This window comes from Gastrolobium bilobum, unplaced genomic scaffold, assembly GCF_033153095.1.
Source record: "Gastrolobium bilobum isolate Gb01-03AN ecotype WA unplaced genomic scaffold, APGP_CSIRO_Gbil_v1 utg139411, whole genome shotgun sequence".
NCBI classification, from domain to species: Eukaryota; Viridiplantae; Streptophyta; class Magnoliopsida; order Fabales; family Fabaceae; genus Gastrolobium; species Gastrolobium bilobum.
Genome location: NW_026897645.1, coordinates 89,263 through 108,300, shown reverse-complemented (window position 1 = coordinate 108,300; position 19,038 = coordinate 89,263). Strand labels below are relative to the sequence as shown.

General features: G+C 34.7%; 2 non-coding genes across 2 annotated transcripts; both read left to right on the top strand.

Moving 5' to 3' along the window:
* Window positions 1-530: 530 nt before the first annotated feature.
* On the top strand, window positions 531-637 carry LOC133308949 (small nucleolar RNA R71). Its single transcript, XR_009751247.1, has one exon. It is a non-coding gene; the product is annotated as a small nucleolar RNA R71 (small nucleolar RNA).
* A 12,711-nt stretch (window positions 638-13,348) lies between these two features.
* On the top strand, window positions 13,349-13,455 carry LOC133308948 (small nucleolar RNA R71). Its single transcript, XR_009751246.1, has one exon. It is a non-coding gene; the product is annotated as a small nucleolar RNA R71 (small nucleolar RNA).
* The last annotated feature ends 5,583 nt before the right edge of the window (window positions 13,456-19,038 follow it).

The window sequence follows — 19,038 nt, the reverse complement described above, 5'->3', positions numbered from 1 at the left end:
GAGGATGCAGTGGAGGATTCAACTGATGATTAGAACTATAACTGAACCCTGGGTGTTGATTTCTATTCTTCCATGGTGGAACATACAAATTTCGCCCCTGGTTGTTCTGGTTCCTCTGATCATACCGTACCCCATTCACGTCTGCTTGTTCTACAGATCCCCTATAATCACAATCTTCTGTAACATGGCCTTTCCCACAAATTGCACACATAGGATTAGTGTCTACAGAAGCAACCTTGTGAGAAGATAGCTGCTTAGTGAGAGCATCCAACTATTGTTGTTGTTTTTGTATTTGCATCATCTGATCATTCTTGGCTAACAAAGCATCATAACCATCAAGTTTTATAATTCCCATTCTTCTGTCATTTACTGGAGCATTGTCAAATTATTGAGATGCTAGAGATTCAAATATGTCAAGGGCTTCCTGAGGAGTCTTGGTTGTTAATGAACCACCAGCTGTGGCATTCACCAATGTCCTTGTGTTGGTTGTCAACCCTTGGAGAAATATTGCTACTTGATTCCACACTTCGATTCCATATTGTGGACATTTCCTCAAGAGTGTTTTGAACCTCTCCCAAGCTTCATAGACAGACTCTGGTTCTTTTTGTTTGAACCCTATAATCTCATCCTTCAACTTTGCCCTTTTTGATACTGAAAAGAACCGAGCTAAAAACTTAGTCTGCAGATCATCCCAAGTTGTGATACTTCCTTGAGGTAATGATTGTAACCATCTTCTTGCATCATCCTTCAGTGAATGAGTGAACAATCTTAACAAGATAGCATCTCTAGTCACACCATTGATCTTCACCGTATCGCTCAAAAGTAAGAAATTCTCAATGTGCAGATATGGATCTTCTGCACTTGTGCTAGCAAACTGTTCTTTCTGCACCAGTTGTACTAATGCTGGTTTCAACTCAAAGTTGTTAGGCTCCACAGTGGGTCGAACAACACTCCCAATCGGTGGAATGACCGTGGGAGTCATGTAATCTCCCAATGTCCTCTGTGGTGGTGGCATGTGATTTTCTTCCATGACCTCTTCCTGATTTGTCACACTGGATTCACCCCTTTCTTGTAGCTTCAAATGTCTTGCTGCCTTTCTGTTCTTCCTAATTGTCTTTTCTAATTCTGGATCACACAACAAAAAGTTTGGATTAATAGTACCTCACATACACCAGAATTGGAATTGAATAAAACTTCACACATAAATATAAATTGCTGAAAATAATAAAAATTCAATCTCAAATATTAATGGTGTCTGTCAATGTTGAAGAACAAATCCACGGCAACGACGCCAAAAACTTGTTGCGACTTTAGCAAGTGTACTAGTCGTACAAGTAATAAAATGATAAGTAAAGATCGTTCCCACGAGGATTTGTGTTCAAACACCAACTAACCATTTATAATTAAGTTGAATCAAACAAGAATTCTATGAATGCATTGATAATTGTCACCAGGAATTGAACTGTATTTGGACTTGATAAAATAACTAAAATGTGAATTATAATTTTACAACAAGTAGTAAGAAATCAATGTTCCTCAACCATAAACTTATGTAAGAATCAATCCCATTATGAATTATCTTCCATGTGATGTCAATCAACCTTTTTATTATCATCAAGATGTAATCCCTTACTACCTTGGTTGATACATTAATCAAGAACCCCAATCCCTTGGTAATTCTCTACTTAATACATACATTAAGCACTAAGATTTTAAAGATTACATCAGAGTACTAGTTCCAATCCCTTGAATACTAGAACACTGATGATGAAATTGCCAGTTACAGAATTAACGTAAACATTCATGTTCTACACTTCCCCCTTAATGGAAAGAATTGATAAAGACAATTTCATATCATCACATAAAAGATAATCATAATATTCAATCACCATACATAAATTCATCTTTGAGTTCCATTGAAATCTAACTACAAAGGACTCTACTCAGACATAAGAAAAGAAATAACAAAAGAAGAGGAAAGACCAAACTCCATTGTCATGATGTTGAATCTTCAATCACAATTACATAAAGTACACTAAACTAATACAAAAACTAGGACCTAAGGAATTTAGAATTTCAGAGAGTAAAAAGTCAGATCAGAAGATCTCCCAAATGTGAAGGCCCTTTGCCATTTTATTGTTTACAAATTCCAACTGAATAACATCCAAAAACTGACATGGGCGCTAAAACGTTCCCTGTTGGGCGTTTTAGCGTTCAACTTTGACGGATGCCCAACTGCTTTCAACTGTCTTCAGCGCTAAAACATTTGGCTTGAACTTTTTAGCGTTCAAGACCAGAATCTTTTTGAACAGCAAAGCGCTAAAACTTTTGCATTGGACGTTTTAGCGCTCGGCACCAGCAATTTTTGGCTTCATTTTGCAGCAGCGCGCTAAAACATTCGCTTTGGATGTTTTAACGCTCAACACTTAGAATTCTCCAATTTCTTCAGAATCTTCTTCCTTCTCTCTTTTTCTTCTTGAGCTTCATTTCCCTACAAGAACAATGTAAATTTTTAAAACAACTTTCAGAACTTGTATTTAGGACTTTCCAGGACATTGATCATCTTTTCCATCCATTTAATCACACAAATTAAGCTAATTCATGCTTAAAAACCTTATAAACCAAGGGTTTATCAGGTGATCCCTTGAGGGCTCTCAATGGAGAATGAAGGTGACAAATGGAGGAGGAAAGCTGAAGGCAGTCAGCACAAGGGTCTCACGTAGAGAAGGGATATGGCCTAGGGTTTTGGGCCCAAAGGCTATTTATAGGCGGTTTATAATAATTCACACTGTATTAGTGCAAATAGCTATGCTTAGCATTTTAATCCCAAACTTAGGATTATGAACCTAGACATTTTTCTAAGATTTGCCATATTTTTATTTTATTTTTCGCAGCACCTTTCCGGTACGCGCTTTTACATAGCCAATATCAGTTCTGGCACCAGTTCTCATTATTTCGACCTGAAACTTGACATACTAGTCCTATATATTATTATAGGAATATCCCCACACTTATTATAATTTTCCAGGATACTTCATTGGTACTCATTTATACCGAGGAGCAGAACCGGTATCTGCACTTTTCGTGAGAAAAGAGACTTTCAACATTATTAATTACTTTCTATAATTATTCAAGCCTTCTCATAATTATTAGGGTCAATTATGAAATTATTTTCTAATTCTCATATTTAATTAATTAATTTCCTGAATTAACGGTGCAGGTTCTTACACTCTGGGAGGAGGAGGAGACATTATAAGTGCTAGGAAAAAGTACTTAAAAGAAGTGTTGTCGATTTGGGATTGTCCTAAATTTAAGGAGGACCCCAGTAAACCAGACCCTCCTCTGCTCTATTTCACAAACGAAGATATGCAAGGTGTTCTGCCAGGGCACGTAGATGGTCTGGTCGTCACTGGAACCCTGGTGAATTGCCGGGTTAAAAAGATCTTCATAGATGCAGGAAGCAGTGCCGACATAATACTTTGGGGTGCCTTCAAAAAGATGAATCTTGATAAGGAGGACCTTGCAAGACAACCTTGATAGCTTTTAACGGAGAAAATACACCTCCTAAAGGCTATATAGATCTCAGGTTAACCCTGGAAATGAAGGAAGCATTCCAATCAGAACGAGTAAGATTCATAGTGGCTGATTTCCCTTTAGAATACAATATCATTCTGGAGAGACCAACCATACACTAATAGGACATGCTGGTCTCCACAAAGCATCAAAAGATAAAGATGGTACGCAGCAAGAACGAAATTATCACCATCAGTGGCGACCAGAAAGAATCCAGAGAATGCTACTTTGAAATAGTCAAAGGGAATGAAGGCGAATACTTGAGTCCACCCCGGATATCTAAGAACCTGCACCGTTAATTAAGGAATTTAATTAAATAATTATGAGATAAATAAGATAATTCCATAATTAACCCTAATGATTATAAGAAGGCTTGAATAGTTATAAAAAGTAATTAATGATGCGGAAAGTCGCTTTTCTGACGAAAAGTGCATATACTGGTTCTGCTCCACGAGATAAATGTGTACCGTTGAAGTATCCCAAAAAATTATAATAAGTGCAGGAATTTCCTAGAATAATATATAGGACTGTTATTTCAAGTTTCAAGTCGAAATAATGAGAACTGGTGTCAGAACTGATACTGGCTATGTAAAAGCGTGTACCAAAAAAGTACTGCGAAAAATAAAATAAAAATATCATAATTCTTAAAAAAATGATTAGGTTCAGAATCCTAAGTTTGGGATTAAAATTCTAATCGTATCAATAAGCGCTAATACAGTGTGATTAAGTTTAAATCGGCTATAAATACAAACTTTGCACTAAAACCTAGGCCATGTTCAACCTCCTACGTGCCTCTATTTTTCTGAAACACCACCAGCCACCCTTTCCTCTCCACTTGGTGAGCCAAAGTGAGCACCTTTGCTCTTTGTTCCTTCACCAAACCTTCTTGTGTGTGCGAGACATAGCATTGGGAGTGGGTAGGAGACCTTGTTTCTGAACTGTTGGTCTCTGTTTTGAGGGGTTTAGGGGCTGAGTTCATGAACCTTGTTGTGGGTGTCTTGGCTTTGGCTTTTGGAGCTTCAAGGTGTGATCTTTGAAGAGAAAGAACCAACCTTTGATCACCATTTTCGTACACATTTGAAGTCTGAACTGCAAGGTCAGTTTGGTGAGCTCCAAGAGCACCATTTTGCTCTGTTTTGAGCTTTGAGTAAGTTGTTGAACCTTGATCATGAGTTTTTCTTGTTTAAAGGTTGAGTCTTGGCATGTTATTGGGTTAAACAAGTAACCAACCTGTATATGAACCTAAAAGAGTATAAAAATGCATGCTTGGAAGTTCTCGTGGGTTAAAAGTTGAACCTTTGGAGTGATATCTCGCGAAATGTAGAAACTGCATTCTGTCGTGAAATATCCGGATATGGGATCTCGTGATATCCGAATATGGATATCTGGATATGATATTCAAATATGGATATCCAGATATGATATCTGGATATGGATATCCGGATATGTCCCCGACATATATCCGGATATTCTGGGAATTTCGAGAAATACTGTTCACACATAATGCTATTTTGGGTTTGTGGACCCATGATTGGCTAATGTGGACTTATGTAATAACTAATCTAAGTCAGAATCAAAGTGATTAGGGGCTTATGGCTTTTTGAGAAGCCTAAAGACATGAAACGTAAAAGAGAAGCATTATCTGTATGTTATATGCTTATGCACTATGGTTGTTGATATGATTGCTGGTCCAAAACAGATTGTGATTCTGTTGTGTGTGGACTTTGAGCTTGTGTGGACTCTTGGCTTGGATAGTTAACTTGCAAGGTAAGCTTTTGCGTCCTCGGTTTAGCCATTGTTAGTTCCACCATGTCCCATGGGGGGATGGTTTATATGCATGACGTTGTCTTCATGTATTGATTGTTGAAATGTTATTGAGCTGTTATGTGCGAGTGCCTTTATGATATGCATGTGGTGTTCCACCTATACGGTAAGCCTGAGTTTGTGGGGACATACAAGATGGTGAGGTTATGGGTGAGGTGCAAGCGGTGTTCCTTGTACTAACCATGGGTAATAGTCGTATTCCTGCATTTCTCTGGCCAATAGAATAGTTTCAACACACATGACATGATTATCTGTTGCATTGCATTGATTTTGAAACTTATATTATTAAACTTCTTTTGAAACTTATTTGCACATGTAAGTGAGCTTGGGGTGGAGAAATCCTTGAGGACACCTTGCCTTATTAAGATTTCTGTTTAGAGATCTCACCCCACGTTTGGGGCGCTTATTTCAGGTTCAGGTAACCCAGGGGTTCAGACCTCTAGCGGCAGGAGGCCGAAGCTTAGTTGATTGTTGTTTACCTACTTATGCTGATTATGCTTGGATGCTGGATCATGTTTATTGCTTTATGCTTTTAGCTTCACTTTATGGATTATTGTGTTGAGACTCTGTTGTATATGTTGTCTTATTTGGTGAGCATGAGGATTGTCCATGCCATATTTGATTATGTATCTTTTGCTTAGACTGGGGTAGTATAAAAAACTATCAGGATATTGTATTGACTACGTGTTGTAGATCCGTGACTTAGATACTCACGCTTATTTATCTATAGAGGTATTTTAGTTAGTTGTCTTTTGCAATTTACATACAGGTAATGATTTTATGAAAATGATCAAGTAATCAACTTGGCTAATTATAATGACGTCATAATTGAAAAGAAAAAGATATTCCGTATTTATTATTTAAGCGTGGCTTAATACGATGACATGTTAACAAACCGGGTATACACAGGGTGTTACAGGATACGTCCAGGGGATAAAGCCGGCAAGAAAGCAATCCGTCATCATTCAGAAAAATCCTTCAATGTGGTTGAACTGGATATGAGAGAAGAAGCAATCGCCAGACCAAAACCAAACGAGGAATTAGAAGACCTTGTGCTGGGGAAAGAACCTGGTCAATTTACGCAAATTGGTAAGACTATAGATCCCCATATTAAGGAAGAGTTAGCCGGGTTTCTCAAAAGCAACACAGATTTCTTTGCATGGAAGTCATCAGAGATTCCCGGCATAGATCCAACATTTTGCTGTCACAAGCTGGCAGTTTTCCCAGGATCAGTACCAGTTTTGCAGACGAAAAGGAAGCTGGGGCCAGAAAGAAAACAAGTTCTAGAGGAACATGTTAAGGAGTTGCTGGATGCCGAGTTCATTCGTGAAATACAATATACAACCTAGCTTGAAAATGTTGTTATGGTGAAAAAACCTAACGGCAAATGGAGAGTCTGTACTGATTACACAGATCTAAAGAAGGTATGCCCAAAGGATTCTTATCCTATTGCCTAATATAGATCAACTAGTGGACAACTCAGCTGGATTCCAATTGCTATCCTTCATGGATGCTTATTCGGGTTATAATCAGATCCCGATGTATCCTGAAGATCAAGAAAAAACTGCCTTTATTGCTGAAAAGGACAATTGCTGCTACAATGTGATGTCGTTTGGGCTCAAAAACTCTGGAGCTACATACCAGAGAATGATGAACAAAGTGTTTGAAGATCAACTGGGTAAGAATGTAGAAGTATACATTGATGATATGATCGTTAAGTCGTTTTACATGACGAACCATGTCCGAGATCTGGAGTAGACATTTCAAAAGCTTAGGAAATATTGCATTCGACTGAACCCGATAAAATGTGCGTTTGGAGTTCCAGTAGGAAAAATTTTGGGTTTCATGTTAACCCATAGGGGAATAACAATCTGTGCATGGTCTAGACATAGGCTTACATAGATTGCAGACTGTTAAATTCATCCACTTAATGCTTAATTCAAGAGGGATTACTAGGACACTAGGAATTTAATTGGGTTAAAGGGTTGAATACACTAAGACATTAGGGTTCAACTATTTAATAGGGAAAAGATGAATTGTCTGAGCTAATGAATTAGTTAATTTTAAAATTTAATTTAGAACTATAAGGGAGGATCAGAGGTGAAGTGCATCCTGGCTGCAGTCTCTTTATATTATTTACTCATACCTTCTTTGACGTTCTTGATTATTAGTGAATACTTTTGCTTATTATTGCTTTTAATTTTAATTCGAATTCTATTGTTTCCATTATATCGAATTTTCCAAATTAAGGGGAGGAGTTAGAATAATAATTGGTGCATTAATCCTCGAGGAAACGATCTTTCTTATCACTTTAGTACTTGGAACGATCGGTATACTTGCCGATTTCGCAACATATAAGACAAATAATTTTTAGGAGTCATTGGGGGGTTGCATCTCTTGAGCATGTTTCGGTGTTGGCATTGGCCTTGCTTGAGGAGATAATGATGCGACAGGGTGCATAGGGGCTAGAAACACTTCATTCTTAGCTTGGACTTGTGGGGGGATTGGGTTTCCATGCAACTGAGCTTTGATTGCGGCTGGTTGGAGTTTCATTTGGCTATTTTTTGTAAGGCTTTGTTTGGGAGTTTGGAGGGGAAAGGAAGGAAGGGGATCCTAGGGGGAGGGAGGGGAACGAAGGGAAGGAAAGTGAAGGGTATTCCCTTCCTTTATTTGGGAGTTTAAAAAAATGGTAAGGGAGAAAAATGGAGGGTTAATGAGATATTTTCACCATTTTACCTTTTCTTAAAATTAAGATATTTATTATATTTTACAAATTAAATAAAATTTAAATTTTTTAACAAAATTATTTATGTATTTTTCACAATACTAAAAAAGATCATATTTTCGATTAAATTTCTACGTTGCAAATGACGAAAAATTTCGTCACAAAATTATTTTTACGTCAAAAAGCGACGAAATATTTTCTTTGATGTAAATTTTTACAAAAATAATTTTTCTATCAAAATTTAGTTTCTGTCAAAAGTTTTGACGAAAATGATTTCCTCCATCAAATGTTTTAAATGAAAAAGAATTTTGTTGCGACTTCGGCAAGTGCATCGGTCGTAAAAGTAATAAAAGTGTACCGAGTACGAGATCGTTCCCACGAGGATTGGTTTTCAAGTACTAGTTCACTAGCAACGATTTAGTTGTACAACAAAGATTGAGATGAAGAGAAGTGAAATTAAAAATAATTAATAACATGTAAATAGAAATTCAGAATTAAAAAGAACAATTGAAAAGATGATTGATTGATTAAGAATTTAAAAAACAAGCGTAGTTAAGGTTTTGACTTCCTCCAATCTCCTCTATATGCTTTGAAATAAACTGTCAAGAATCTGTTCTTAATATAATGTCAATCAATTCTTTCTAAGTTAATTAGGCTTATTTCCTTGTTACCTCAAATCTATGTGATCTTGAAAGAACTCTAGTTCCCCGATTATTCCCCAAGAAAACATGCATTAAGATCAAAAATTTAAAGATTGCACAATTGGTCTATGTCTATCCCTAGATCACAAGGATTGTGATAAATTTATCAAATCAGGGTTCATGCACCAACATCCCTATTGTCATACAATTCTCCTAAATCAATCTATAAGGAACAAACTCATAGAAAGCATTAAAGAGAGATAAATCTATTCAAATATAAAAAGAGAAGAATTCAGAGACAATTTATTTCATAAACATAAGGAATCAATTGGGTTCCATCTACCCCTAACTACAGAAAAACTTAGCCTAGCATACTGAATTCAAAAGCAATAAGAAAGAAAATAGTTCCCCAAGCCTCCATTGGTGTGATGTTGACTTGGTTCCTCAGTGATCTAACGCTCCGCAACAGGATCCCTCCCTTGGGTCTCTGTGTAATTCCTTGGTGTGTCTGTGAATTGGTTAATTCCATTGACCCCAAGCTCCCTATTTATAACCTTTGAAGACATATCTTTTAATTCTTCATCAAATATCCCTATGAATCTCTATCAATTCCCAATCAAATCTTGACTTGTTTCTATTTTTATTTAAGATCCTGCAGATTGGGCTGACAGATTGAGCTTCAAATCTTTGTTATGATTCCTTTATCACTTCTTAGCACCAAATCTTATGGATTTACCTTCAAAATAAGCAAGATATCAAAACATTAGCTCAATTTTCAAATCTTTATGATTTTATCATATAACATCTTGAATTCCATGCAATCTACCATGTAATTCTTGTAGAATTTAGCATAAAAACATGGTAAACTAATGGTTTATCAAACATTTTGAGATTTGAATATTGTTGTCCTCAGCAATCAATCAGAATAAAACTAGGGGAATAGGGAGTAGGAATCTGAATCCTCAATTGCATGAAATTTTCACAGGAATGACTCAATCAGATACATGATTACAGAGCATTCAAACTCTAAGGAATGATACATCAATTAACAAGATTCATAATTCATTAGTTAAAAGCTGCAACAAAATTTCTTAAGATCAAGAATAAGAAAAATTTCCTAAAACACTCCATCACTAGGAATTCAATTCACTCACACTCAACTGTTTAGAGGGTTGGTGTTTCACTCGTATCCCACTGAATCAACACTACTATAGGCTTGCTTATATTCTCGCTCTCCATGGTTATTGTGACATATCCAACAGATCAAGAGGTCTTGTTTAGGGTTATAACTTGGCATGGTTGAAGGAAGGGAAAATTTAGAGAATGAGCTCCAAGATTAAAATCCAGATTCAAAGACGAATAAATGTAATCGTTTAACAATTTGTAAACAACTTTCTCCTTCTTTTTGGTCCATTGTTCTTCTTTTTCTTTTGAACTTTTATCTTGTTTGTCATTCTCTTTTCTCAGAACAAGTTTTCTTCTTTCTTTTGACTTCTTTTCTTTTTCCTCTTTCTGAGAAATTTTCCTTTTCTTTCTTTGTTTCTTTTTCATTCTAACCAACCTTACTTCCTTAGCTTTTGCCTTTCTTCCATGTACTCTCATACATCACAATTTATGTAATCAATTAATTAGCATTTGTTCCTCAATTCAAATCTAAAAGTTAATCTCAAATAAGGTGAGGATTTATATGGAAATTGGCTTATTCATCTTCATAGGTTTTCAAAGAATAAACAGGCCTAGGCTCAAAAGGGTTTAACTAAGGAATGTTAGCAATGGTTGGTATTTGGCCATCTAGTTTAAAGAAAGAACATGCCTTAATCATATCCATAAAATATATCACATACCAATTCAAGCAAGAAACAAAGCAAGTTCTAGAGTATTTCATACAGTGGGATGCACACTCAATAAAAATTTTGTGTATAGGCTCAAAACCTCACGGCTATGAATGCACAGTAATTTTCCTATTCCTCATCTCAAAAAATTTCATCACTAAAGAGAATATTCAATAAATCATGAAAATCATTACATTGATGCTCATTATGAAAATTTATATGAGTGCATCATCATGCTCTGAATCAATCACTGATTCAAATTCCTGCCATTTTCCATTTAAAAGCACTGAGTAAAATTTTCAGAATTTTCACAAAACAATGGCTTGGGGTTTTTCAAAATAAACTAAATATTAAAAATTCAATTCAAAAAGAATTAAGCTAAATCAAAGGAGAAAGGATTTGAGATAGTTCCCTGTTTTAGCCGAATATTTTGTGTATGCTCATGAAGTTTCTCCAGCTTATTTAATTGTGCTTAGATGAATTGCGCGTTCCCCATTCCCATTTTTAAATGTTGTTGACCTCAGCAACAAATTTAAATCTAAAAAGAAAACGCGTCGAGAAATAAAAACAACTAGTCCCTCTCTTGTTGTTTGTTCCCTTTTCTTCACCTGTAAAATTCACTCAATGATAGCCATTAGTCTCAACACCTTCTCTTATCTTTTTTTTTTATTTTTTTCTTTATTTAATTCAAAGTAAAAATAACTAAAACAGTGAAATTAAAATAAAACAGTAAAATGTGGGTTTGCCTACCCATTAGCGTTTGTTTAACGTCACGAGCCTGGCGTACCTGATTTTCATGGGGGCTCAAAGCATGAGCTTGGTGATATCCAAGCTCCATCATTCATAAATTGTGTCCTACCATAGTGCCCTTGTGCATATGAGTGAGATACAGTAGCCTCAAGAACTTTGAATTTGGTATTTATATGTTTTTCCTCGCTCCTGGGCTTCTTCATTTTAACTTTAGGCTTACTTTCTTGAGAAGACTCCTTATTGTGTTCTTCTTCACCTTTCTTTTCAATAATATAGTATACTTGATCTTCCGATTGAACTTCAGGTGGAGAATTTTCTTTATCAAAGAACTTGAAAATTGCTTGCTCTCCGTCTACCCGTAAGATCAACTCACCCTTAAGTACATCAATCAGTGCCCCTGAAGTTGCCAAGAAGGGTATTCCAAAAATCATAGGAATAATGGTGTCTTCTTCAATATCAAGGATGACAAAATCAACAGGAATGATGAATTTGTCTACCTTGACCAATATATCCTCAATGATGCCATAAGCTTGCTTTGAAGAGCGGTCAGCCAGTTGCACTATTGTTCTTGTGGGCTTCACTTCAGTAATCCCCAGCTTCTTCATCATGGAGAGTGGCATGACATGGACGCTAGCTCCAAGATCACATAAAACGTTGCCCACTTCCACTTTGCCTATAGTGCATTGAATGCTAAAACTCACTGGATCCTTGACTTTGGTAGTTAACTTCTTTTGGATGATAGCATTACATCCTTCTGTCAAATTTACCATCTCACATTCCCGCAACTTACGCTTCCTTGATAATAGATCCTTCATGAACCTTGCATAGTTGGGCTTGTTCTCTAAAGCTTAGACAAAAGGAATGTTGATCTGCAACCTCTTGAATATGTCTAGAAACTTTGAATACTGTTGCTTCTGAATCTCGTTCTTTAATCTCTGAGGATAAGGGATTCGAGCATATGGGGAGAGATCTAAGGGCTTGTCTTGTCTTTCTTGAGCTTTTTTTTTCTTCTCCCGTTTAAATAATTTCCTTTCAACTTTTTCAGGATTGCCCTTGTCAACTTTAATAGTATCCTTTGCCTTTTCTTGCTTCTCTTCTTCAACTGATGCTTTTCCATCATTCTTCTCTTCTTCAGGCTGCTCCTCTATAGGTTGAATCATTATCCAACTTCATGTGGTAATTGCATTGCAGTGCTCTCTAGAATTAATGACAGTTTCTCTTGGAAAGGTACCCTTAGCTCTCTCAGCAAATTGCCTTGATAACTGGCCAATCTGAGTTTACAAATTTCTTATGGAAGTTTCTTGATTCCAGATTTCTGATCTGGTCTCTTTCATGAATGCAGATGTATCCTCCCTGAAAGCATTTGCACCTTGAATATAGTCTGAAGTGGTCTTAGAGAGTTGTGCGAAGGCTTTCTCCCACTCTGAAGTGTTGCCTTGAGGCGGGGGCTGTTGTTGCAGTGGCAGAGGAGGGTTCAACTGATGGTTTGACTTGTAACGAAACCCAGGGTGTTGGTTAGGATTTTTCCACCCTTGATTATAGTTATTCCCATATTGGTTCCTCCCTGTGTTGTTCTGGTTCTTTAATCATACCAGATTCCGTTGACTTCAGCATTTTCAGGTGTCCTCATATAGTCACAATCTTTAGTTGCATGAGCACTTGCACAAATACCACAAGTAACTTTAGAATTACTAACAGAAGAAACTTGAGAAATATTAAATTACTTTGTAAGAGCATCTAATTGTGCTTGTTGTTTTTTATTAATTTGACGTATTTGTTCATTCTGAGCCAATATTGCACCATAGCCTTCAAGCTTCATGATTCTCGCTCTCCTTTGTGGTGCTAGAGCATTGTCATACTCCTGAGAGGCTAAAGATTCTAACAGTTCTAGCGCTTCTTCTGGAGTTTTTGTTTTCAATGATCCTCCTGCTGCAGCATTCACCAAGGTTATTGTGCTTGGCGTCATTCCTTGGAAGAAGATTTTTCCTGTCTCCCATGTTTCAATACCATGTTGGGGACACTTTCGGAGTAGTCCCTTAAATCTTTCCCATGCTTCATACAAGGTTTCACTTTCTTTTAGTTCAAAAGAAGTGATTTCTGCTTTGAGCCTTGCCATCTTTGAAGCTGAGAAGAATCTGGCCAAGAACTTCATTGCTAAGTCGCCCCAGTTGGTGATGCTTCCTTCAGGCAGTGACTGCAGCCAAGCTCTTGCTTCATCCTTCAGTGAGCATGGAAATAGTCTAAGCAAAATGGCGTCACGTGAGACTCCATTCATCTTTAATGTATCACAGTAGAGCAGGAAGTTATCAAGATGAATGTAGGGGTCTTCCGTGCTTCCTCCAGCGAACTGATCCTTTTGAATTAGTTGCAGCAGTGCTGGCTTGAGCTCGAAGTTGTTAGCATCCACGGTTGGTCTAACAAAGTCCTTGGAGGATTCTGAATTGCGTTGTTGTCAGCCATCGTTTCTTTCTTTGGTTCCGTCGAGCTTGATGCTTCTTTTTCTTTTCTTTATTTCGCGCTTTTTCTGAGTTTTCTTTCTGTCTTTTCAATCTCATGATCAAACTGCAAGATTCGCGGATTAAGAGTACCTCGCATAAACTAAGATTGAAAAGATGTGCAGAAACACAGAAAATTGCAAACAAAAAAGAAAAAAAATACAAAAAAATGCAGAAAATTAATGAATGCAAAATATGCAGAAAATTGATGCTGAATTTTTTAAGTGCAGAAAATTAAAATGTCCAATCCAAACAGTTTTTAGTTACTTCTAATGTTGAAGGATCCAATCCCCGGCAACGGCGCCAAAAACTTGTTGCGACTTCGGCAAGTGCACCGGTCGTAAAAGTAATAAAAGTGTACTGAGTACGAGATCGTTCCCACGAGGATTGGTTTTCAAGCACTAGTTCGCTAAAACCGATTTAGTTGGACAACAAAGATTGAGATGAAGAGAAGGGAAATTAAAAACAATTAATAACATGTAAATAAAAATTCAGAATGAAAAAGAACAATTGAAAAGATGATTGATTGATTAAGAATTTAAAAAACAAGCGTAGCTAGGGTTTCGACTTCCCCCAATATCCTCTATATGCTATGAATTAAACTGTCAAGAATCTGTTCTTAATATAATGCCAATCAATTCTTTCTAAGTTAATTAGGGCTCAATTCCTTGTTACCCTAAATCTATGTAATCTTAAAAGAACTCTAGTTCCCCGATTATTCCCCAAGAAAACATGCATTAAGATCAAGAATTTAAAGATTGCACAATTTCCCTATGTCTATCCCTAGATCACAAGGATTGTGATAAATTTATCAAATCAGGGTTCATGCACTAACATCCCTATTTTTCATACAATTCCCCTAAATCAATCTATAAGGAGTAAACTCATAGAAAACATCAAAGACGGATAAATCTATTCAATTGGGTTCCATCTACCTCTAACTACAGAAAAACTTAGCCTAGCATACTGAATTCAAAAGCAATAAGAAAGAAAATAGTTCCCCAAGCCTCCATTTGTATGATGTTGACTTGGTTCCTCAGTGCTCCAACGCTTCGCAACAGGATTCCTCCCTTGGGTCTCTGTGTAATTCCTTGGTGTGTCTGTGAATTAGTTAATTCCATTGACCCCAAGCTCCATATTTATAACCTTTGAAGTCATATCTTTTAATTCTTCATCAAATCTCCCTATGAATCTCTATCAATTCCCAATCAAATCTTGATTTGTTTATGTTTTTATTTAAGATCTTGCAGATTGGGCTGACAGATTGAGCTTCAAATCTTTGTTATGATTCCTTTATCACTTCTTAGCACCAAATCTTGTGGATTTACCTTCAAATTAAGCAAGATATCAAAACATTCGCTCAATTTTCAAATCTTTATGATTTTATCATATAACACCTTGAATTCCATGCAATCTACCATGTAATTCTTGTAGAATTTAGCATAAAAACATGGTAGACCATGGGTTTATCAAATTTCGTCAAAAATTTTGATAGAATGTTTTCCGTTCAAAATTTTGATGGAAATGAGTTTTGACGAAAGTTTCAACGAAAATTGTTTTGTCAAAAATTTTGAGGGAGATGTTTCCTTTGAAACTTTCGACAAAATTTAGATTCTGCAAAGAATTTTGTCAGAATATTTTTTCCTTCACAATTTTTTATCGATGAAAATGTGTTTCGTTAAAAATTACGACAGAATTGTTTTTTTGTCAAAAAGTTTAACGAAAATGTTTTCATCGAAAACTTTCGAAGGAATTTGAATTCTGTAAAGAATTTTATTGAAATTTTTTTCCGTAAAAAATTTTCGATGAAAATGTGTTTCGTAAAAAATTTCGATGAATATGTTCTTTTGTGAAATATTTTGACGAAATTTAGATTCCGTAAACAATTTTGATAAAAAAAAATTTCGTCAAATTTTTTTACTGAAATGTGTTTTTTGTCACAAATTTTGATGGAAATATTTTTCGTTGAAAATATTTGTGGAAAATTTTGATGGAAATGTTTTTCATAAAAAATTTTGACGTACTTGTTTTATGTCAAAACTTTTCGATGGAAATATGTTTCGTCAAAATTCTGGACGGAAATATTTTCGTTGAAAGTTTCCACGAAATTTACATTCTATTAATAATGAATGTTAGTGATTAAAGCAAAATCTTGTTTCGTCTTTAGTTTTGATGGAAAATTTTTGATGTATATGATTTTCATCAAAAAAATTATCACTATTTTTGACGAAATATTTTCGTCGGTAAATTCTGTTGGTATTTGAGACTTTTATAATAATGACACATTTAAAAATGATTCACATTTATATTGTTTTCAAATTTTAATGCTAAGGGTAGATAAGTAATTGTTGATATTTCTCCCCTTAAAGCCCCCAAATTGGGAGAACTTTAATTTTAAGAAGAAGGAGGGTTTTGGAGGGTTTAGTAAAACTTCCCAATTTCTTCTACACGTTTTTTTAAACTCAAACAAGGAAAGGGCTTACTAAAAGCCACATTTTTCTTTCATTTTCCTCCTAAAACCAACTCCCAAACAAAGCCTAAGGGATCATTGGATTGGGATTTTAAAAGACTTTTTTTTTAGATAAAAAAATCTTATAGATTTTAAAAATTATTTAGAATTGGAGAAACCTTAAAGACTTTTTTTACAATCAAGATTTCATAAGATTGGATTTTAAGAGATTTTAATATAATTTATGATATTTGAAAGGACAATATGGATTTATAAAATTTTTAAAAATCATGTGAATTTTTAACAAACATTCAAAATTACACGAGTCAATAAAAACATAACAAAGAAATACAATGATATTAATAAAAAAAAGTGAAATCTAATATAAATTTTAACAAACATTCAAAATTACTAAGTAACAACTCTTCACATATCTAAAGCTATATTAGTCCTTCACGTATTAGCATTTTCTCGTTCCTGCTCTTGTGTTTGACCAATGGGTTATAAATTATTTTCTTCATTTGGTATCAAAGCTATGCATATATGATAATATGACCCAATTTTTTTATTTATTAAAATAATTCTAAATTTGCATATAGAATATAGATTTCATGATAAAATTTCGTTTGGGAATTTTTGCAATTTATCTTGAAAACCCTGGGATTTTTGTTTTACGTGATGAGAGTTTTCTAATCTTATATCATATGCTTTTCATTGAGTATTCTAAGAAATTTTTGAATCTGAATTTTTGGGTTTTATTTCATGAAAAGTTTAGAAAATTTCTCTAATTATTTTCAATCGATACATTGAAACCTTAAATTGCTTTGGGGCTTTTGAAAACAAGGCTTTAGTTATCTATTGACACCAAAAAAATTTGAAATCGTTTTCTATAGCGAATGAATTTCGTTCATAAATGTATTGCTTTGGAGATTTCTTTAAATTGATATTGTTTAATTGATGTAAAATAAAAATTGGTTTGAGGATTTTAGTTCCCATGTTGTTTTTTTCACTATTTTATGTTGTTTTTAATACAAAAATCATACATTTATGTGCCAAGAAAAAACACAACTCATAGCTTGAAAAATTATTTTTAAACTTACAAAAGCTCTAAAAATCCTATTGTTTTTGATATGGATTATATTAGTCTTGTTGGTTTGTTGTTTCTGGCTTATTTTGTGATGAAAATCGCTCAAAAATATATTATTTTTTATCTTTGATGAAGCTCCCTTGGTGAAATCTGATTTCGAGCAGGTCAACCCGCACCAAAAAAAGAAGAAACATTGTAATATAGAAATCTCAAGAAATCGTAGGGTTAGGGAGAGATTGTGAGGAAGGCATCGTATTTATATTTCTCACTAATAAGTTTCACGAAATGCACACCGATAGAAAATCTATTAAAATCATTAGATTTTGAATACCACAAAATTATTTTTTCTTTGTTTAGAATCCTGATTGAATACTAACGAATTTGGAAGGACTCTGAAATAATCTTTTAAAATCCTAATCGAATACCATATGACTTTTTTTTAATCCTTTAAAATTTTAATTGAATACCAATAGATTTTTTGTCTAAAAATAATCCTTTGAAATCCGAATCCAATACATCCCCTATTTTGGGCTTGTGTGCTAGCATCTCGGGACTCGGGGTTGGATGACTTAGGGCTAATTCCTTTCTATTATAGTATTATTTGTCACTTGTCTCCTTACTTTGAATTCTTAAGTCCGCCAATAATTGGTCTTATACAAGAAAATTTGTTTTTCTCTTTAAGAATACATTAATATTATGTTCTCCAAAACAATGGGAATATTCAAATCGATTCATTATTTGGAATTGGATTTTTTCTTATTTCACTTTATGAGAAATTCTTCCCAACATATATTTATTTACAATATTCATAATTTGACTCTTTATTAAAGAAAATAGAAAAGTAAAACCATTATCTCGTAAAAAATTATAATTTAGAAAAAGCAAGACAGTTATCCTTTTGAAATTATAGGTAACGTTCCACGAGAGTAGTGTTCCTCACTTTTTCTGTCATTGATCTAATTTTTTGGGATTGTTGACTTGAGCCGAGATTACAAATATCTCTCGAACATTATTTTCGATTTTGGTTACATAAACAGAATAAATTATAAGTTTTTGTGATTTACGATACTGCATATTATTTCAAATTCTAGTGAAATGATCATAATCAAAGTGTTGTTGTTATAATTTTTTTTCAGGAATTATTGAAATAAATAGTTTCAATATTCGAACTATTTCCTTATTTAGGAAAATTCTATTCTTATTTTTAGGTAGTATATTTGGGTTTTAAAATATAGTACCCCGTTTCCTATATGGTACCAGAGCAAGTTGAACTTGTTAGAAGTTTTCAAATACGTGGGCTTCATTAGTTAATTATGATTTAGTATTTCAATTTTTTAAGGTTAAAAATATTCTAATTCGGTTAGTTATTTGACCGAGTCCATTGTGATCATGTTGTGTTTTTGAGCTAATAGCATTTGATTAGATTTGGCCTAATTGTGTAGGCTTTGATGTGATCTTAGTTTTCATGATGGTTGGACTCAATAGACACAGACTATTTTGGTTAGGGGTTTCTGGCTAGCTACTTTCTCTAATCTATTCATCCTAGAGTTGGATTATGTGTGTCATGTGCTCTCCCCTCGCAATGGTTGCCAAAGCGATAGAGAAGAAGACCATAGTATAAAGTTCCTCATTTTCTCCAATTTTGTGATAACTTAATAAGGT